This window comes from Lissotriton helveticus, chromosome 9, assembly GCF_964261635.1.
Source record: "Lissotriton helveticus chromosome 9, aLisHel1.1, whole genome shotgun sequence".
Lineage (NCBI taxonomy): Eukaryota > Metazoa > Chordata > Amphibia > Caudata > Salamandridae > Lissotriton > Lissotriton helveticus.
The window spans coordinates 1,153,941,480-1,153,960,795 of record NC_136070.1 but is presented as its reverse complement, the minus strand read 5'-3'; the positions used below and the strand labels follow the sequence as shown (position 1 = coordinate 1,153,960,795).

The window sequence follows — 19,316 nt, the reverse complement described above, 5'->3', positions numbered from 1 at the left end:
GAACCGAAACGCGTTGGGCACGGCTATTGCCGTTTTCACTTAATAAAAAAACTGAACGAAAGATCAGAGTGAGTGCGTTCTTCAAATAAGCTTTGGGAACAGCGGTACCTTGCCGTGATAATTGACCGGCTGCCCTGCCGGAGAAGACATGCACCGCCCCACACGAGAAGCACTGGCGTTCTAACAGAGGGCGTTGGAGGCAATATATATATATATATATATATACATACTAATCCGGCTATGTTGAAGAAATGGGGCGAGTTGAATCTTGATGCATCTATGAACTTGGTGAAACTCCTGGTTGAATATGCAGTAATAGACCGGGAGGTTTTACTTAATGAGATAAAAAATTTGAATGGACAACTGGATGCGGTGACTGACATTGATACTCAGGCGTTGATTACAGCAACTCGCAAGGAGATAAGCGAACGCCTTAATAAGCATGAGGAGCGAATTAAAACTAGAAAAATCCACAAGTTTGCCAGAGACCTGAATGATTACATCACGGGTCAAATATACACTTTCTCGCGTAAGTTTGATAAAGCTAGACAGTCGAAACTGACTAAACAAACGGTCACGGGCGGAGATGTGGCAAGAGTTAATGTGGATGAAGAACGAAGTGAGAACTCCGATGCAATTTCATTAGCCAGTACATCAAGCATATCACTCTCTGAGTTGAGCGGGGCAGAAGGAGGCCAAGCTGGTAGAGTTTTGAATCTTGCCGAGGAAATTGATTTTTTAGTGGAGGACCGGCTGCAAACCCTCCGTCCGAGAACGAGAAAGAATCAAAACGTAAGAGGCGCAATGCCAAACGCCATGCAAGAAGACAAAAACGAAAAGCCTCAGCAGCAAAAGCAACAAAAGAAAAAGAGGCAATGGTACAACAAAAGGAAGTAGGCAAGGATTGTACCATTACGAATTTAACTGACGTAGTCCTATCAGCTGCTGAAGAACAACTTTTAGCATTAGGATTAAATTTTTGTCCCGAGAGCGCATTCAATTACACCAATACCAGAGTGGATGTTTTCAAGTTCATTCGCAAATTGAAACTTCGAAAATTCTTTGCCACAAAACCGGCAATAGAGAAAAAGGATAAGACTTCCAAAAATAGTAAACAGCCGGTTACCTCTATACCAGCGACAGCAGCACGGGATGCGAGACTGCTTCTCACCCTTTGTGATCTGGGAAACCCAGATAGCTCTACCACGAATGATGACGCCACTCCATCTACGCAACAAGAATTACAAAATGTGGATATTCAACAGAAAGGAGCAGGCGAAAGTCCATTTAAACCGGTAAGCACATTTTTACCTGTAATGCCGAAAGATGCGGTAGACATTTATCATGAATGTGTGATTGAAGATCTCAAAAAATTAAACCGCAAGACACAGGCACAGTTACACAGGGACAATGCTTTGGTGCGTGATTACAATGTATTAATGAAAAAATTGAATCAGAACCAAGATGTGGTGATCAACAAATCAGACAAAGGTGGTAATATTGTGTTGTGGAGAAAAACTGAGTACGTGGCTGAAGCCATGAGACAATTAAATGATACCACCTGTTACGAGATATCTAATGGGATGACATATAAACGAGCTAAGGATGGGTTAAAGAAGCTTCTTATGTCATACAAAAGGAACAATCTGATTTCACAAGTTGAGTTTGACTTCTTGCATGTTGAACATCCGGTCATACCCATCTTATATCTGATTCCAAAAATACATAAGCAGAGAGTCCCCACGCCTGGTCGACCAATCATTGCAGCTATCAAGAGTGTAGGGGAAAACATTTCAAGTTATATTGATTTTTTCCTACAAGACATTGTGCAAAACTTGCCGAGTTACATAAGGGACACTGGCGATTTTTTGAATAAATTATCGACGATCACGTGGCAAGAGAACTGGTGTTTAATTACTCTGGACATAGAGTCATTATATACATCCATAGATCACACAAAGGGGCTAGAGGCTGTCAAACATTATTTGGATCTACGAACCTGTGAATATTATGCCCATAACAGAATGTTGTGTGAATTAATACATTGGTGTCTACATAATAACTTTTTTATGTTTGCTAAGAGCATTTGGAGACAAGTCCGTGGTGTGGCGATGGGATCATGCTTCTCCCCCAGCTACGCGTGTCTCCACGTGGGCTGGTGGGAGGAGCGTGTTCTAGTTGCCACCCCAGGTGTCAGGCATGTGATATACTGGAAACGGTTTATAGATGATGTCTTTTGTATTTGGGAGGGTGATGAGGAGAGTGCGCAGAGATTTGTGGATGCACTCAATATCAATAGTGAGAATCTTTTTTTCACCTCTCAAATCAGTAAAATACATGCAGACTTTTTAGATGTCCACATCAATATTGAAGACAACAGTATAAATACATCGCTGTTTCGTAAGCCGACTGCCGGTAATAGCATTCTCCATGCCGGTAGCAGCCATCCACAGCATGTCATTAACAATATTCCATATGGAGAGCTGGTGAGGGTAAAACGAATCAGCAGTACCCCTGAACTGTTTGAACAAGAAGCCAAAAATACGATTTGCAGACTTAAGGCCCGAGGGTATAATGATAAAATTTTGAACAGTGCATTAAAACGTTGTCGAGAAAAACCCAGGGAGTCACTGTTCAGGTCTGACACATCTTTGGTGACTTCAGAGAACAACACTCCCCGCCTGATTCTGACTTACAGTAAACAGGAAAAACAGATCAGGTCAATTGTAAGAAGGCATTGGCCTGTTGTGATGACAGATGGCTTCTACAGTGAGATTTTGCAGGGCTCTCCCACTATTACCTATAAGAAATCGTTCAGCATGCATAACAGTCTAGTTAAAACTAGTCCTGAGTCAAGTAGTGGTAGTACTTGGCTCAAATATAAAGGATTTTACAAATGTTCCTCATGCAGGGCGTGCAAGTTTGGTGTAAACACGACTCACTATAGCACACCCTTTTGCCCTACTAGAAAGATTATCCGTGGTAATTACAACTGCCACAGTGAGTTTGCGGTATATGTTCTAACCTGCACCTGCGGGCTGAGATATGTTGGCAGCACTAAGTTGCAGGTGCATGTTAGAATACTGCAACACTTACGGGCAATAGTTAACAACGACAACACCTACCCGGTAGCACGCCACTTTAAATCAACCCACAACAATGATTTATCTCAGCTGACGTATTTTGTCATAGATGTGGTGGCTCCTTCAGCACGGGGAGGTGACAGAGAGGGACGTCTCAGAAGAAGAGAAACCGAGTTCATAATAGAACTAGATAGTAAATATCCAAACGGTTTAAACACGACTGAAGATTTACACCACATGTTAGCACAATGATTTTTCAAACTAGTCTGATGTGGACACAAGTTGATTTAACATCTTAACTAAACAGAAATTGTACACATATTCAGATTTTTGAAGTGATTATGTGTATCCTATTTGTGTCTCAGTTTCTTAGGGCTCTAAGAAACCTTGATATTATGGTTTAATAATTTTGAATTGGATTTGTTGCATCAAAAGGCACCTTGGGGGACTGGTTGTGATATCACAACTGCTACAAAAATGAAGTTGATTAACGAGCTAAGTGATTGTCGAAACTCTCTCCCAAAAATTATGTAAACAAACAAAATCACTGTATATAATATATGCACTTTTTTTGGTTATTTTTAATCACATTAGGTGCCCAGTGGCGCTTAGTTTGATTATTAATTATTTTATCATCACCCAATAGTTTGTTGTCACCAAGGGTATGAAATGGGCATAAGAGAAATATGTTAGCAATTTTGAACCTTTGATCGTATGTATATTTTCATAACCTGTTGCAATTAGGGTTATGAATATATAGGCATTCATGTCAGAGATTGTGGATTGTCCAAAATATAAAAATGTATATAAATGTACAGAGATGTAATTATGTGAATAGGAGAGAACACGTATATATTTTTATATGGATATATATATATTTTGATAGGTGTATATACATTGTTTGGTTTAGCACTATTATGATTACATTTATGTTTTGGTTTTGATAGGACATGTACAATTGTTGACATATATGAATCATAGTGAGAAATGCCTTAATAGATCGAAGGTTGTTGTGCATTCATGCAGATATACTAAATTTCTCAGCCATTTATAAATTAAGTGCAGTGATGGTGGGTGTCATAGTCATGAGTATAGAAAAAAAGTTGTTTTCTATGTCTATGCACCATGTGATTCACTCAGGGGGTGGAGCACTGCAAAACACAAAAAAGTATTTAAACTAATGCTGACCAGGTGCATGGTGTGTGATCAAGAGCACGAGTTGCTCGAAACGCGTCGCCTGAGAGGTGAATAAAATCTGCCTTACTGCAGCCTGGGGTCCGTGTCTTCTTTTATGCAAATTGAAGATTTGGTGTTCATATACATATATATATATATATATTAACGTGGAACAAGCCTGCACTCAGCTGTGACTATCAGTCGGCCTTGTTACACTCCGAAGTGATTGGATTCTGCTATTTAGTGAACATGTGTTTATTGTTACACTGGTTTAGGGTATACATTTGGACCCAGGTCTTTCTCCAGCAATAGAAAATAGATGAAGCTTGGTGCCCAACTGCACTTGACCGAGCTGATAAGTAACAATTTTTAAATAGGTCACACTTATATTTTACTGTTATAATACAAGAATATTATTTGGTAGATAACTTGAAAAAGTTATTTTCTGAAATGAAACTAACAGTGAGCACAGATTGGAATTAGAAAGTTTGGTTTTCTTTAACATTCATGATTTTTTTTTATAAGGGAATGAACACTGGCTGGGACAAGTGAATGTATGCATGCCTTTGGCTGCAGTATTCATCTGATTAAGGGCTTACAGCATTTGTCATTTAATTTGCAACATAATTTCCAGATTTCACAAACATATTTGTGCCTCCAATGGATAACACTATATTACCAGAGAGTACGATGCATATTTGGCTGTATAATTTATATACTATTGCAGCATTATTTAGTCCATACAAAGGAAGGGATTTTTTGTCATTTAAAGGAAAACCTCGCACTGCCTGGAAAAAGGGTGTAATATGTAATGAATACAAAAATTAGTCTGTAGAAGTGCCCTCCATTCTTTTCGGATTAAGTGAAATTGGAGTAACACAGACACACACACGTGAGTCTGATGCAGTTAAATCTGTCTTCAGTGTTTACAGTATTTCACGGTAACTGCAACCGCAAATAGTTGAAAAGGAAAGATGTGGAATAATGTGCAGCTCTCGCAGTGATGCTCCTGTGTGCTCTGTATTCACAGTGTGTTCAGGACATTCGCACTGCACTCAATTTTTAAAATGAAAATAAAGGTGCCACTCGCTCGCACCTCCCATCTGTACCGGGTGCTGCTTCTCCTCACACACCAGCTCCCGCTAGGAGTTGAGGTAACCCCACAGGGCTGCTGTCTCCACCTCGACTCCCTTTGATTGAAGACAAGTCGCTATTTGTTTCCCAAATGAGGACGGAGAAGTAGCGCCAAAGGGCGCAGTGTGTAGATTACGGAGCCTCTCCCTGCCGGCTGCAGTAAGGGGTCGTGGTAATGATATCAGAGAGGCCCAGGCAGTGGATCTGAGGGGCAATACTGTGGAGCTGGGGGCAGGAGAGAGCTGGGTGCTGCAGACTGTGGGGTAAAAATGTGAATAAACGCGCTGAATGTAAACAAAGCACATTATGCGTGCAGCAAGAGAAACCCATTAAAGAATATAGTGCTTACAAGACTAAATAAGACTTACCGTGTAACAACCGAAGTAAAAGGTCCAGTCGTTATGGGGGGTAACAAATGGAGACAAAGCGGTACCCAGGAGGGATTAACAGGCCTCATAATCAATCGGAAGCGGGCGTTTACAAAGGTCAATGACACAAGCCAATTAAAAATGTAGGCAGAGAGTAGGCAGGGCTTCGAAGCCATACTCCACTACAGTATGCCTCACAGAGCGAGCAGCGCATGCGCGCAGCTGATATACTCGACCTAAAAATGTCTATTCAGGGCACTATTTAATATGGTATCTGCCTGAGGGCTCTTGGGTTAGAGTAATTGTAACGCTTTGATAAAGCATGCAATGGAGACATCAAGAACATTTGTACAACTCGTTGTTTGCCTAACAAACAGTATTTTCAAGCTGATGATCCAAACCTTTTGCCCTTTTTCTTCCACTTGGCTGGTGCATGCTACCTTTATGCTAGAAATGTGCTTTTGTCTTATTATATAGTTCTTGCTGCATGATATTTTCTTGAGAGAAGCTGATATTTACACTATATATATCACTGAAAAGGTTACAGGGACGTTATAGTTAGGCTCCGGTTCACTTGTACAAAACCAGTGAAATTCAGAACTCGCGCCCCCGTAATGCACTGCTTATGACCTCACATATTACTTTACTCATGACATGGTTACAAACATCCCTGATGACATCATCCGGTGATTTTGTGAATGTTTTAAAATAAGTTTATGAAGGTTCAATATATTTACCAAGGTGTACTGGTGAATCAGTGGGTGTATGAGTGTCTCATTGGATGTTTCAGTGGGTGCATGACTAACTGTATAAGTGAGTGATTAGTTGTCTCAGTGAATGTATGGGTGAGTGACTGGTTGTGTGAATATCTGTATCTTTCTGTCAGTTGGTGTCTAAGTAGTTGTATGGGTGTGTGACTGGGTACATGAGTTTCTGGATGGGTGAGTGATTGGTTGTCTGAGTACCTCTATGGGTGTCTGAGTGTCAATGTGACTGGGTGACTGCCTGTATGAATGAGTGAGTGGATGAGTCAGTGGCTGAATGGGTGGGTGAATGTGTGTGTGAAGGGCTGAATGGGTGGGTGTATGTGTGTGTGAGGGGCTGTATGGGTGAGTGAGTCAGTGGTATATGGGGGAGTAACTGGGTATGTGAAAGATAGTATAGGTGAGTGATGAGGTATGTGAGTGGCTGTATGGGGGAGTGTGTGCCTGTGTCAGTCACTTACTTATAGGTGAGTAAATGTTAGTGGACTCCAGCCACCACTGAAAACACTGAATCAACCATGAAAGGCATCCACTCAGGAGCACCCACAGACCCCTGCCTTCCGCACATCTTCCACAGAGCCGCCGCATTTGCATGAGAACTACAACGCACCATCAACACCACCTTCAAAACTGGCATTTTTCCCTGACTGGAAACGTGCAGAAGTCAAGCCCCTGCTCAAGAAGCCCACGGCGGGAAGCAGCCTTTACAACGCAACCATTACATCGAATGCAGTTACACCGCATGCTGTTGCAACAAGAAAGGTGTGCAACAGTGGTTAGAAGGTGTTGGATTTAACTCCAACACCTTCCCTAATGTTGCACACACTGGAGTTGGAATAGAAAATTAATCTATTCCAACTTCCAGCGCTCCCCCTAGGGGTAAAGTGTGTTGTTGCAACGGCATGCTATGTAATAGCATGCATTGTAACATCACATAAACCCCACTGCAGATCCTTCGGACCGCAAAAACTACCGACCCATCTCCCTCCTCCCCTTCGCGGCCAAAGTCACAGAGAAGACCATCAACACCCAACTGTCAAAATTCAACGAAGAGAACTCCATCCTTGATCCCTCCCAATCCGGAGTCCGCAGCAACCACAGCATCGAGACTGCTCTACTCTCCGCCACAGATGACATCCCTACCCTCCTCGACCAAAGCCACACCGCAGCCCTGATCCTACTCAACCTCTCTGCAGCCTTCAATACTGTCTCCCACCGCACTCACTGCCAGACTCCACGAGGCCGGCATACAGGGAACTGCTCCGCTCCTTCCTCACCGCCAAAACCCAAAGAATCAGACGGCTACCCTTCCTTTTCCGAACTCACCAAGATCAAATGCGGATTACCTCAAAGATCGTCACTCTGCCCTTCGCTCTTCAACATCTACATGGCTGCCTCGCCCCCATCATCAGACAGTACGGACTCAACATGGTCTCCTACGCTGACGACACCCAGCTCATCCTCTCCCTCACCAAGGATCCCGTCACCACAGACTCAGATTCCAGGAAGGAATGAAGGATGTTGCATCTTGGATGAGTAGCAGCTGCCTGAGCTCAACTCGGAGAAGAAAGAGGTCCTCAGACCCTCCCCCAACGCATGGGACAGCCCCTGGTGTCCAACCGCCCTCATCAGCCTGCCCACCCCCACGGACCACGCCCGGAACCTCAGCATCGTACTCGACTCCTCCCTCTCTATGATCCGACAGGTCAATGCCGTCGCCTCCACCTGCTTTAACACCCTCCGCATTCTTCGCAAGACCTTCACATGGATAACAGCGAATCAAGAAAGACCATCACCCACGCACTCATCACCATCAGACTGGACTACGGAAATGCCCTCTACACCAGAATCAACAAGTCTCTGCTCCGCAAACTCCAGATCATACAGAAGACCGCAGTCAGACTCGTCCTCTGCATCCCTCGACAAGAACACATCACCCAACACCTGCGAGACCTCCACTGGCTCCCAGTCGAGAAGAGAGTAACCTTCAAGACACTCACCCACACCTACAAATGCCTCCACAACACTGGACCCAATACCTCAAAGAGAAAATCTACCTCCACGTACCCAAGAGAAACCTCAGATTGGCCAACCACGCCCTCGCCGAAACCCCACACATCTGCAGTGCCAGAACGGGTAGAAGAGCCTTCGTCTACATCACGGCCATGACCTGGAACGAGCTCCCGATCCACATCAGACGCGCCACCCTCTCTGCACATCTTCAGGAAGACCTTCCAGACCTGGCTCTTCAACTGACCAGAGCTGCTTAACCCCCCCCCCCCCCAGCGCCTTGAGACCCTCACGAGTGAGTAGCACGCCTGACAATTCCCTGATTGATTATTTGTAGGAGTGAGTGAGTGAGTGTGTGTAACTGTATGAGTGCGAAAGTGGCTGTGTGATTGACTGTATGGGTGAGTGAGTAGGTGCGCAAGTAGCTTGATGGGTGACTGACTCAGTGTGTGAGTGGCTGTATGAGTGTATAAGTGGAGATGCCAGTGGCGGTATTAGTTAGAGAGTGGGTGTGTGATTGGCTGTATGGGTGAGTAAGTGGATACGTGTATTGATCTATGAATGAGGGAATAGCTATGTAAGTACTGGTATGGTTGTGTGAATGGGTTTGAGAATGGTAGTGTGGAAGTTGGAGTGGGTGTATGAAAGGTTTTATGGGGTGTGAGTGGGTGCATCAGACAGTCTGTGGATGATGTCATCAGTGATGTCATTTGAGCTGTCATGAGTGATGTCACTGACCATGTCATGAGTGATGTAATATGTGAGGTAATAAGTAGTACATTGCGGGGCACGAGTCATAGTTAGCTCAGCTAACTATAACTGCTGAATTTCACTGTTTTTGTAGAAGTGAAACCTGAGCCTAACTATAACGATCCTGTAACCTTTGTTTTTTTCAGTGAATTGCAAAGGTTTTTTTAACATTCTCTTTCCTATTTAGAACTTCCCTGTAACCTTTGGTCTTTTCATGGATTTTCTATGTTTTCTTTAAAGTAATAATGGCGTTTGCAGATTGGTGGCGAAAGGGGGCATGGCCTCTGACCAGCTCTCAGGAATCCTCTTGTGTAGAAATTATAGAAAGTATCAGGAGGGCTTCTTGACCCCAAAATATCTCAGCATCCAAGAGGACTTCATTCCCCAACCAGTAGTACGCCAGGAGACGCATATGCAGAGTGGTGGAGAGAGGGGCGTGGCCTCTGAAGATCCTCTTAGCAATCCTGCAGTGTGGGAATCACTGGCGGTAACAGGAGGGATTGTTCGCCCCCAAGGACCCTCACGATCCAAGGGGAATTCATCCCCCAACTAGTAGTGCGCCAGGATGAGTGTTTGCAGAGGGATAGAGAAAGGGGGTGTGCCACGAAGGCCTCTCAGCAGTCCTGCATTGTGGGACTTACTGAATTTAACAGGATTGGCCTCCGTAATTTTATTGTTTACAGCCCCGGGGAGGTGGCGGTCCATGGGGCTTTTTATAAGCCTTCATGAGCCACCCTCCTTCATGCCCCAAGATTTGACCCGCCCGGGGACATTAAAAAAAAGAATAATCATTTTGCCACAGGTTTGCGGATCCACAAAATTGTTTAAAAACTCCTACCCAACCCCCTTTTTCTTTATTTTTTTTACTTTTTTTGTGGGACTCTGCTTCAAGTCAAGTTCAAGTTCGGGCATTTATATAGCGCACTACTCACCCAGAGGGTCTCAAGGCGCTTGGGGAAGGGGTTCATTATTTGTCGAATAGCCAGGTTTTAAGTTCTTTTCTGAAGGAGATGTGGTTTTGAGTAAGGCGGAGGTGAGTGGGGAGTGAGTTCCAGGTCTTGGCAGCCAGGAAGGAGAAGGATCTGCCACCCATGGTGGATTTTCGGATGTGCGGGACTGCGGCGAGGGCTTGATTGGACAATCTTAGTTGGCGGGTGGGTTTGTAGAAGGACAGTCGAGTGTTGAGGCATTCGGGTCCTAGATTGTAGAGGGCCTTGTGTGCGTGGGTGAGAAGACGGAACGTAATTCTTTTGTTGACGGGAAGCCAGTGGAGGTCTTTTAGGTGTCCGGTGATGTGATCTTGGCGAGGGATGTCCAATATGAGTCTCGCTGATGCGTTTTGGATGCGTTGGAGTTTTTTCTGTAATTTTGCTGTGATTCCGGCGTATAGTGTGTTACCATAATCCAGTCGACTCGTGACCAGTGCGTGGGTGACAGTCTTTCTTGTTTCGAGGGGGATCCAGCGGAAGATCTTTTTGAGAATGCGAAGTACGTTGAAGCAGGAGGATGAGACTGCGGTGACTTGTCTGGACATCGAGAGAGAGGAGTCTAGGATGAAGCCAAGGTTACGTGCGTGGTCTGTGGGTGTGGGTGCTGTGCCAAGAGCGGAAGGCCACCAAGAGTCGTCCCAGGCAGAGGGGGAAAATCCTAGGATGAGCACCTCCGTTTTGTCTGAGTTGAGTTTTAGGCGGCTATGTTTCATCCATTCGGCTACTTCTTTCATGCCTTCGTGAAGATTGGTTTTGGCGGTGTTAGGGTCTTTGGTGAGGGAAAGGATTAATTGGGTGTCGTTGGCGTAAGAGATGATGTTGAGGTTGTGTTGGCGCGCGATGGATGCGAGTGGGCTCATGTAAACGTTGAAGAGGGTGGGACTGAGTGATGATCCTTGTGGTACTCCACAGATGACTTCAGTGGCCTCTGAGTTGAATGGGGTAAGTCGGACTCTTTTAGTTCTCCCGGCGAGGAACGAGATGATCCAGTCCAAGGCTTTTCCTTGTATGCCGATGTTGCTGAGGCGTTGTATAAGGGTGCTGTGGCAGACTGTGTCGAAAGCGGCGGAGAGGTCGAGTAGAATGAGGGCCGCTGTTTCTCCGTTATCCAGTAGTGTTCGGATGTCGTCTGTCGCTACAATGAGGGCGGTTTCGGTGCTGTGTTTGGCTCGAAATCCGGATTGAGATGGATTGAGGGAGTTGTTGGATTCAAGGAAGGCGGCGAGCTGGCTGTTGATGGCTTTCTCAATGACTTTGGCGGGGAAAGGGAGGAGGGATATGGGTCGGTAGTTTTTAAGTTCAGAAGGGTCTGCTGTGGGTTTCTTCAAGAGGGCGCTGAGTTCGGCGTGTTTCCAGCTTTCTGGGAAGGTGGCAGAGTTGAACGAGCAGTTGATGACATCACGGAGATGGGGTGCGATGATGGAGTCAGCTTTGTTGAAGATGTGGTGGGGGCAGGGGTCGGTTGGCGAGCCAGAGTGGATTGAGTTCATTAGGCGGATGGTGTCTTCAGTGGTGATTGGGTTCCAGGCGCTAAGGTTGTTAGTTGGCGGAGTAGGATCTGAGGGGTGTGGGGAGGGTTGATCGCTGGGAGTGTTCTCGAAGCTGTTGTGGATGTCGGCAATTTTGTTGTAGAAGAAGGAGGATAACGCATCGCAGAGGTCTTGGGAGGGAGTGATGTCGTTAGATGCTGCGGTGGGGTTGGTGAATTCTTTGACGATGTTGAAAAGTTCCTTGCTGTTGTGGGTGTTGTTGTCGAGACGATCCTTGAATGCTGATTTCTTGGCGGATCGAATCAGTTGGTGGTGTTTGAGTGTGGCTGTCTTGAGGGTGGCCATGTTGTCGGTGGTTGGGTTATTTCTCCATGTTTTCTCCAGGGTGCGGCATAGCTTCTTGGATTTTTTAAGGTCATCATTGAACCAGGAAGCCTTTTTGCTGGCTGATTTGATCTGGTGCTTTTTCAGGGGTGCTAATTCGTCAGCACTGTGGGTGATCCATTGCTTGAGATTGGTGGCCGCTTGGTTTGGGTCCAATGAGAGGGTGGGAGGGTTTTGGTTGAGTGATGTGAGGAGTTGGTCGGAGGTGATTTTGTTCCAGTTTCTCCGAGGAATAGGTTGTGGGCGGTTGAGGGTCACGGTGGTTTTGTAGCTGAAGTGAACACAGCTGTGGTCCGTCCAATGGAGAGCTGTGGTGCGATCGAAGGAAATGTGCTTGCTGGAGGTGAAGATAGGGTCGAGCGTGTGTCCGGCTACATGGGTGGGGGTGTCAACAAGTTGTTTGAGTCCGAGATTGGCCAGGTTGTCCAGAAGGGTGGAGGTGTTGCTGTTGTGTTTGTTTTCAAGGTGGTAGTTGAGGTCTCCTAAAAGAATGTAGTTCTTGGAGGCGAGGGCATGTGGGCTGACGAAGTCAGTGATGTCATCGCTGAATTGAGTGCGGGTTCCTGGAGGCCTGTAGATGAGGGTGCCTCTAAGTGTGGTCCTGGGGTCGGTGTGGATCTGAAAGTGGAGATGTTCGGCGGTTGCAAGATTGTCGTCGGAGCTGGTCGTGATTTTGATGGTGTTCCTATGGATGATGGCGATGCCTCCTCCTGTTTGATTGGTGTGGTCTTTTCGGATAATCTTGTAAGCATCTGGTATGGCTATGGCGATGTCGGGTGCTGATGATGTGTTCATCCATGTTTCTGTAAGGAAGGCGATGTCCGGTGACGTAGTATCGAGTAGGTCCCAGAGTTCAGTTGCGTGTCTGTGGAGCGAGCGGGTGTTAAGCAGGATGCATTTCAGGTGGTTAGAGTCGGAGCTGTGTATGGAGGAAGTGGATTTGGTGAGGGTCCTGAAGCAGTTGAACTTGCAGGAGAGGCAGGCGAATGGGCCGTGGGTACGTCCTGGGGTGGCTTCGCAGCATTGTGGTGTGCGTCCGGGGTTGAGGGCGAGGAGAGTTGCGGCATCATTTGTGAATCTAGTGGGTTGGGTGCGGCGGGGACCAGGGGGAATGGCGCTGGGCGCGGTCCAGGCGCGGACGGGCTTACCTTTGGCGTACCTTTGGCGCGCATAGGGCGCGACTGCTGCGCGTGAACGCTGCACGCAAATACGCCTGTCATATGTGGATGGTGGGAGGGGGGGAGCGAGGGAGGGGCAGCTGGGAGGCGGGAGCGGGGTGGAGGGACAGGCTATCAGGCACAACAACAACAAGATGGCAGCAAAAAGGGAAGCGAAAAAAATAGGACAGGTCAGGCACAAAGTAATTTATCGATCCAAAATAGCGACCAGTATAGCGCTATATATATCGAGTTCCAAGATGGTTGCCAACACTTCCAGGTTGAAGTATTGGCAGCTAATCAAATTTTCGTAGGATCAAGGAGTCCACTGTAAAGATTCACGTCCCCAGATATCTATATATTTTTTCAGTTGGATATCTCATAAACTACTGAACGGAATTACACCAAACTACAAAAAGCACACTTTCTGGGCCAACATCTAGCTTTCTGCCAAATTTGGAGTAATTATGTTCAACAGTTCAGGCTGTAGTGTTCAAAAAATGAAAAATCCCCATACACAACATGGGACACCCCTTTTTTCTCGTCCCTGCTCAACGGTTCACCCCGAAACTTTCAACATAGCAGTTGAACCAAAAAGGGGAACTTGGGGGAAAATATAGCGGAGACTCGTGAAGTGGCGCCAAAGTTATTAGTGAAACAAAAGCGACTTTTTTATGGAAACTTTGCTCCCAATTATAACACCACCAGTAGGATAGATAGATAGATAGATAGATAGATAGATAGATAGATATACTTGGGGGTGCAATTATCTACAACCCACCTGTTTTTCAAACCAGACTTTAGCGCACAGCTCCTCACTCAGCTATTCCCCTTATGTTTGAAACAGGAGATTTTAATGTCCACATGGCTAAACATTTTGATAGTGACATGAAGATCTTGCAATTAAAACAGTAGATTGGGAAACCTACACATATTGATGTGCACACCATGGACCATGTGTTTTATAATATAGAACCTACGAACATATCAGAAATAAGACCCCTATAGTGGACGGACAATTTCCTGATAGTATTCACTCTTAGACTCCAGGTGAAATTAATCTACCCCCAAATGTCATCAGCAGTGGCAAAAAGAGGCTGGAGGCTTGTAACCCCTGGCACGTTTAAGCACCATTTTTCTTTGAAAGATCATTATGCTCTGATGTCATTACCTTATACACATTAGCATTGAAAAATTTCTTGCAGAAATTTCTAACACCTTCGATCTCTGTGCCCCTAAATTAGGGAATAAATCCCAAGGTAGAACAAAATGGCAAAAAATGGTATTCAATCAATCCCAAAATTCTGAAAAGAAAGTGTAAAACTCTTAGCACAAGTGGCGACTATCCAAACTAAAAAAAGAGGCTCAAAACTGTCTGCTTGCTAACCAGTGGGTGTATGTGGAGGCAGGGTCAGGTGAGAAAACAGTGTGAAAATATACCCATCAGCCCACCTGTTGGCGGAAACTCAACATCTGGGTTTTAGTTGTCATAATTTTGCTTTATGGTCAGAAATAAACAATTGTTTTGTTCTGTTCACAATCTGTTGCAGTAGTGTTTTAACATCCTAAGGTCCTGAAGAAAGCCATTTGTTTGGCTGAAACATGTCGACCAGTTCCATCTATTGATAGTAGTATTTGTTAGCACTATCTACACTCTGCTTTTAATTTTGCCATTGCGGTGGCCCTTCTAATAAAGTTACCTCTTGGCACCACATTAGGCAATTTTAAGTTTCACTTTTTTCATTATTGGTTCACGCACCCTTTTCTGAGCACTGCAACGTCTTTTCCCATTCCAGCATCTGTACCACAATTGTTTGGCCTCCATCACTGGTGGATCTGTTACAAGGATCTCTCACAAACATCTGAAGTGAGTAACCTAGCAGATACCAGTATGACAACTAAAACCCAGATGATGAGTTTCCACCAACAGGTGGGCTGATGGGTATATTTTCACACTGTTTTCTCACCTGACTCTGCCTCCACATACTCCCACTGGTTAGCAAGCAGACAGTTTTGAGCCTCTTTTTTTAGACCTTTAGCATCCCTTGTGTATTTGTTGCTAGTTCGATTAGGGGATAGGATGCCAATAGGTCTTTAAACATTTCCCCTGTAGACCCTTCTTTAAATTCTGTTTTTTGTTAGTATAGTGCAGCCTCGGCTGCGGGTCCTTCTTTCTCAGGCAAGCATAATTGAGCGTTGCCACATACACAAACCCCTTTTTTCGTTCTTTAGTGTTGTTAAGTAGATATTTCAGATGGCTGATTTCGCAGGTCTATCCTTTGATGACGACATCTTAACCTCCATCGTAAATGAGAATCCCAGTATGCTGGATTTGATACCCACCACGGGATCCAGTCCTTCAGGAGACTGGGACACCATACTTAATTTAAAAAAAGAGCCATTCTCGCACCATCATCCATGGACAGATCATGGCGGAGTACCTACATGGCAAATGTGCTCCCACAGGACTTCTAGTGACCAATGCCCCCAGACTATTTCTTGCAGACAAAATCTTCCTAAAGGATTGGTCTTTGATCGCATGGCGGTGTACCCGCGATTGGCTTATTCTCATTATAACGACCGCTAAGAGGGTGGCTGATGCCGTCCTCATTGAGATTCAAGTACTTGAAGGCCAGATCAAGGCTACACTCACCAACAAACAGTTCCAAAAACAACTGGACGAGACTAACAAGAATAACAAGGAATACAAAGACTCTATTTGTTTTACAAAGATAGACAAGTTCAAGAAAGATCTAGCCAAATTCAGTCTAGAGAAAATCTATCCTTACACGAGTGATAGTTACACACACCCGGATTTTTCCAACAAGGGCAAAAGATATGGGTCTAACTACTCTACATCCTCTTCAGATCCTGAATCCAGTGACTCTGACACAGGCACTAGCGGTACGACACAATTGAGAGGGAGAGGGCAATCTAATCGATCCAACCGCATAAGAGCTGGACACGGTAACTTTTACCAACAAGGCCCGTGGTGGCCACCAGCCCCATGGGGATACCCACAGTTCCCACAACCGATGCCCCAGTACCACCCGCCACCCCAATTTTATGATGGCCAGGTTTTTTTAGTACAGGGCCGTGGCCGGAGCAGGGGCAGACGGAGAGGCCAACCTCAAGTCCATTGGGCAGACGAACAGGACTTCCCAAACACTCGCAGCAGGCGAGGCCAACAATAGTCATTCCAGGAAGCAGTGAGGATTTGACAGTAAATGTTAGCACACGCACTTTGACTCCTATCGAACACCAAGTCCTTAACAAAGGACTTGGTTTTGTTCCTACATATAGCGGGGATGCTTTCCAACTGCGCAGTGAAGTGGAAAAGTTTTTCCGCAAAGTGCGTTTACATTTCTTCTTCTCTAACAATATGAGAGATCAGGGCCAGACGGATGTTGAGCTTAATACCGGTCTCAAAAAGAAATCCACCTTTACCCCTCTTCTTCTGCAGGTCCCTCCGATGGTTGGCGCGTTTGAAAAAGCAGTAGTCCATGAAATTGGTTCATTGGACCATTCAAAACGTGACACTTTCCAAAATCTCTCGAAAGCAGAAAGAATTGCGATAGATACTCTGTCCAAGGACCAGAGTATCACGATAAAACCTGCTGATAAGGGTGGTGCGATTGTCATCCTCGACACCATCACTTATCGTACTGAGTGCCTTAGACAATTTGGAGATATCAACTCCTATACAGTACTTGATACTGATCCTACCATGAGACTCACAGCCGAAATTAAGAACCTAGTGGAAGAGGCAAGTGCGGAGGGCTGGATAACATCTCAGGAAGCCCAATATTTGGTTACCACCAATCCAGTCACTCCGTACTTTTATGTTCTACCCAAAATACACAAAGCCACTAGACCACCGCCAGGAAGACCTATTATGTCAGGTTTGGGGTCTCTGTTGGAACCCCTTTCATCCTTTGTGGATTTTTTCTTGAGCCCTTTGGTGCGAACCATGCCCACCTATCTTCAAGATACCAAAGATGTTCTTCGTCTTTTGCCTGAAGTAGTGTTCAACGCGGAGACTAACATCCTTGTCAGCTTCGACGTTGAATCACTATATACCTGCATACCGCAGGAAGAAACACTGCTCACAGTGAGGAACTTACTCGAAGCTACAATACATGACAGTATAACACCCATCAATTTCATCATGGACTTGGCACGAATAGCCATGACTGAAAACTTTTTTCAATTTGAGGACGTATTATACCTTCAGATATCTGGTACCTCGATGGGGAGCGTTTTCGCCCCTAGTCTGGCTAATCTCTATGTCCATGCTTTTGAGACCCAGCATGTACTCGACCACAATAATCCATTTTACCATCAAGTGATGTTGTGGAAGAGATACATTGATGATATCCTGGTGGTGTGGCGAGGGGATACCATCTCCCTATTTGCTTTTCGAGATTGGCTGAGCACTCAGAACCAATTCCTCAGATTTACGGTGGAACACAGTGAGGTAGAGCTCCCTTTCCTAGATTTACTGATTACTCCCAAAGATGGCCACCTAGCAAGCAAACTCTATCGGAAACCGATGGCCAGAAATTCCCTACTTCGATTCGACAGCCATTACCCACGCTCCATGCGAGAAAACTTGCCATTCGGGCAATTCCTCAGGGTCCGAACCTGATTTCGATGCTCAGTCCCATGAGCTGTCTACCAAACTAAGACAACGACAATATCCGAGTGCTTTGGTCAAACGAGCACGCAAGAGGGCTTCGAACAATCATTGTGAGGCCCTATTAGCGCCACCTGTTGAGAAACCCCCTTTAGACAAACTTACCTTTGAGACCACCTTCAGTACGGTTTCCACTCAAGTACAAAAAAATTGTCCGGAAACACTGGCGCATTCTTAACACCTCCGGGGTGGTGATTCCACCTCCACTTTCTCATTCAAGAGAAGCCAAAATCTACGAGATGTTCTTGTACACACCAGGCCCCGATCCTTCCCTCAGGACTCTTTAACCACACTGTGGAACCTTCCTCCTGTTCAGGGTCACCATCCGTGTGGTACATGTTCTGCGTGCCCGCAGACAGAGAGGACCTTGACTATTGATATAGGCACACAGCGCCCCTGGGTGCTCAAGCGACAAACCAATTGTAACAGCGAGAGGGTGATTTACTTAATCACTTGTCCCTGTTCCCTTCGCTATGTGAGGATGACGTCAAGGAAGGTCAAACTCAGAATCCTCGAGCATAAGAGCACCATTAGGCGCAACAGACAGGCCACACGGCTAACCAACCATTTCTTGACCATGAAACATACTGCTGACGAAATGAAGTGGGTAGTGCTTGAACAACCGTTTATTCCCCATCATGTCAATGACATCTCACGCTACCTTTTCATTAAGGAACAGAAATGGATCTTTAAACTTAAGTGTGACATTATTGGGTTAAACGACTACATCCCTTGGATTCAGATCTAATGGCTGTTTTCCAGGCTATGTTCATTCATTAATGTATCTTAAAAAAAAGAGAGTTTCCCAGAGACCAGAAAGGACCGGGTATCGACAGTATAAACAAGAAAATTCCTTTCTGTGCTGTTATACTTCTAATAGGTGACCAAAAGGCCTACACGTGAACCATGATTAGCTTTTATATCACGATTATGACACAGGTATTTATTGCTACACAACACAAGTGTTTACTATTTGTTTCTCTGATTTTATTTTCATTAAAAGCATTTTCTTTTCAAGTTAAAAACATAAACTCATCGGGCATTCATTTTGTATTGTGATCAAGATCATGTGCTCTGGTACATATATTGAAAAGCTATCTAACAATTCCGATTTACGGTTTACTATCTCAGAGTCACTGATCCTATTGTTTTAAACAAAACTTGACTTATATCACAATTTAATAGACAAACCAAAATTACAATTAATTAAAACAATATACATAAAAAGTCCTTAGTCGACGCGTTTCGGTGCTTTTGTCGTGATGTAACACCTTCCTCAGGACAGACGAATTAAAAACAGGTATAGTCTTCTCTC

The 19,316-nt window shown here is 45.0% G+C and overlaps 1 protein-coding gene across 1 annotated transcript in view; it reads right to left on the bottom strand.

The window, feature by feature from the left end:
* The window catches only part of CHDH (choline dehydrogenase), a 183,263-nt gene that overhangs the window by 130,677 nt on the left and 33,270 nt on the right, over window positions 1-19,316 (bottom strand). The gene's annotated exons all lie outside the window — the stretch shown is intronic.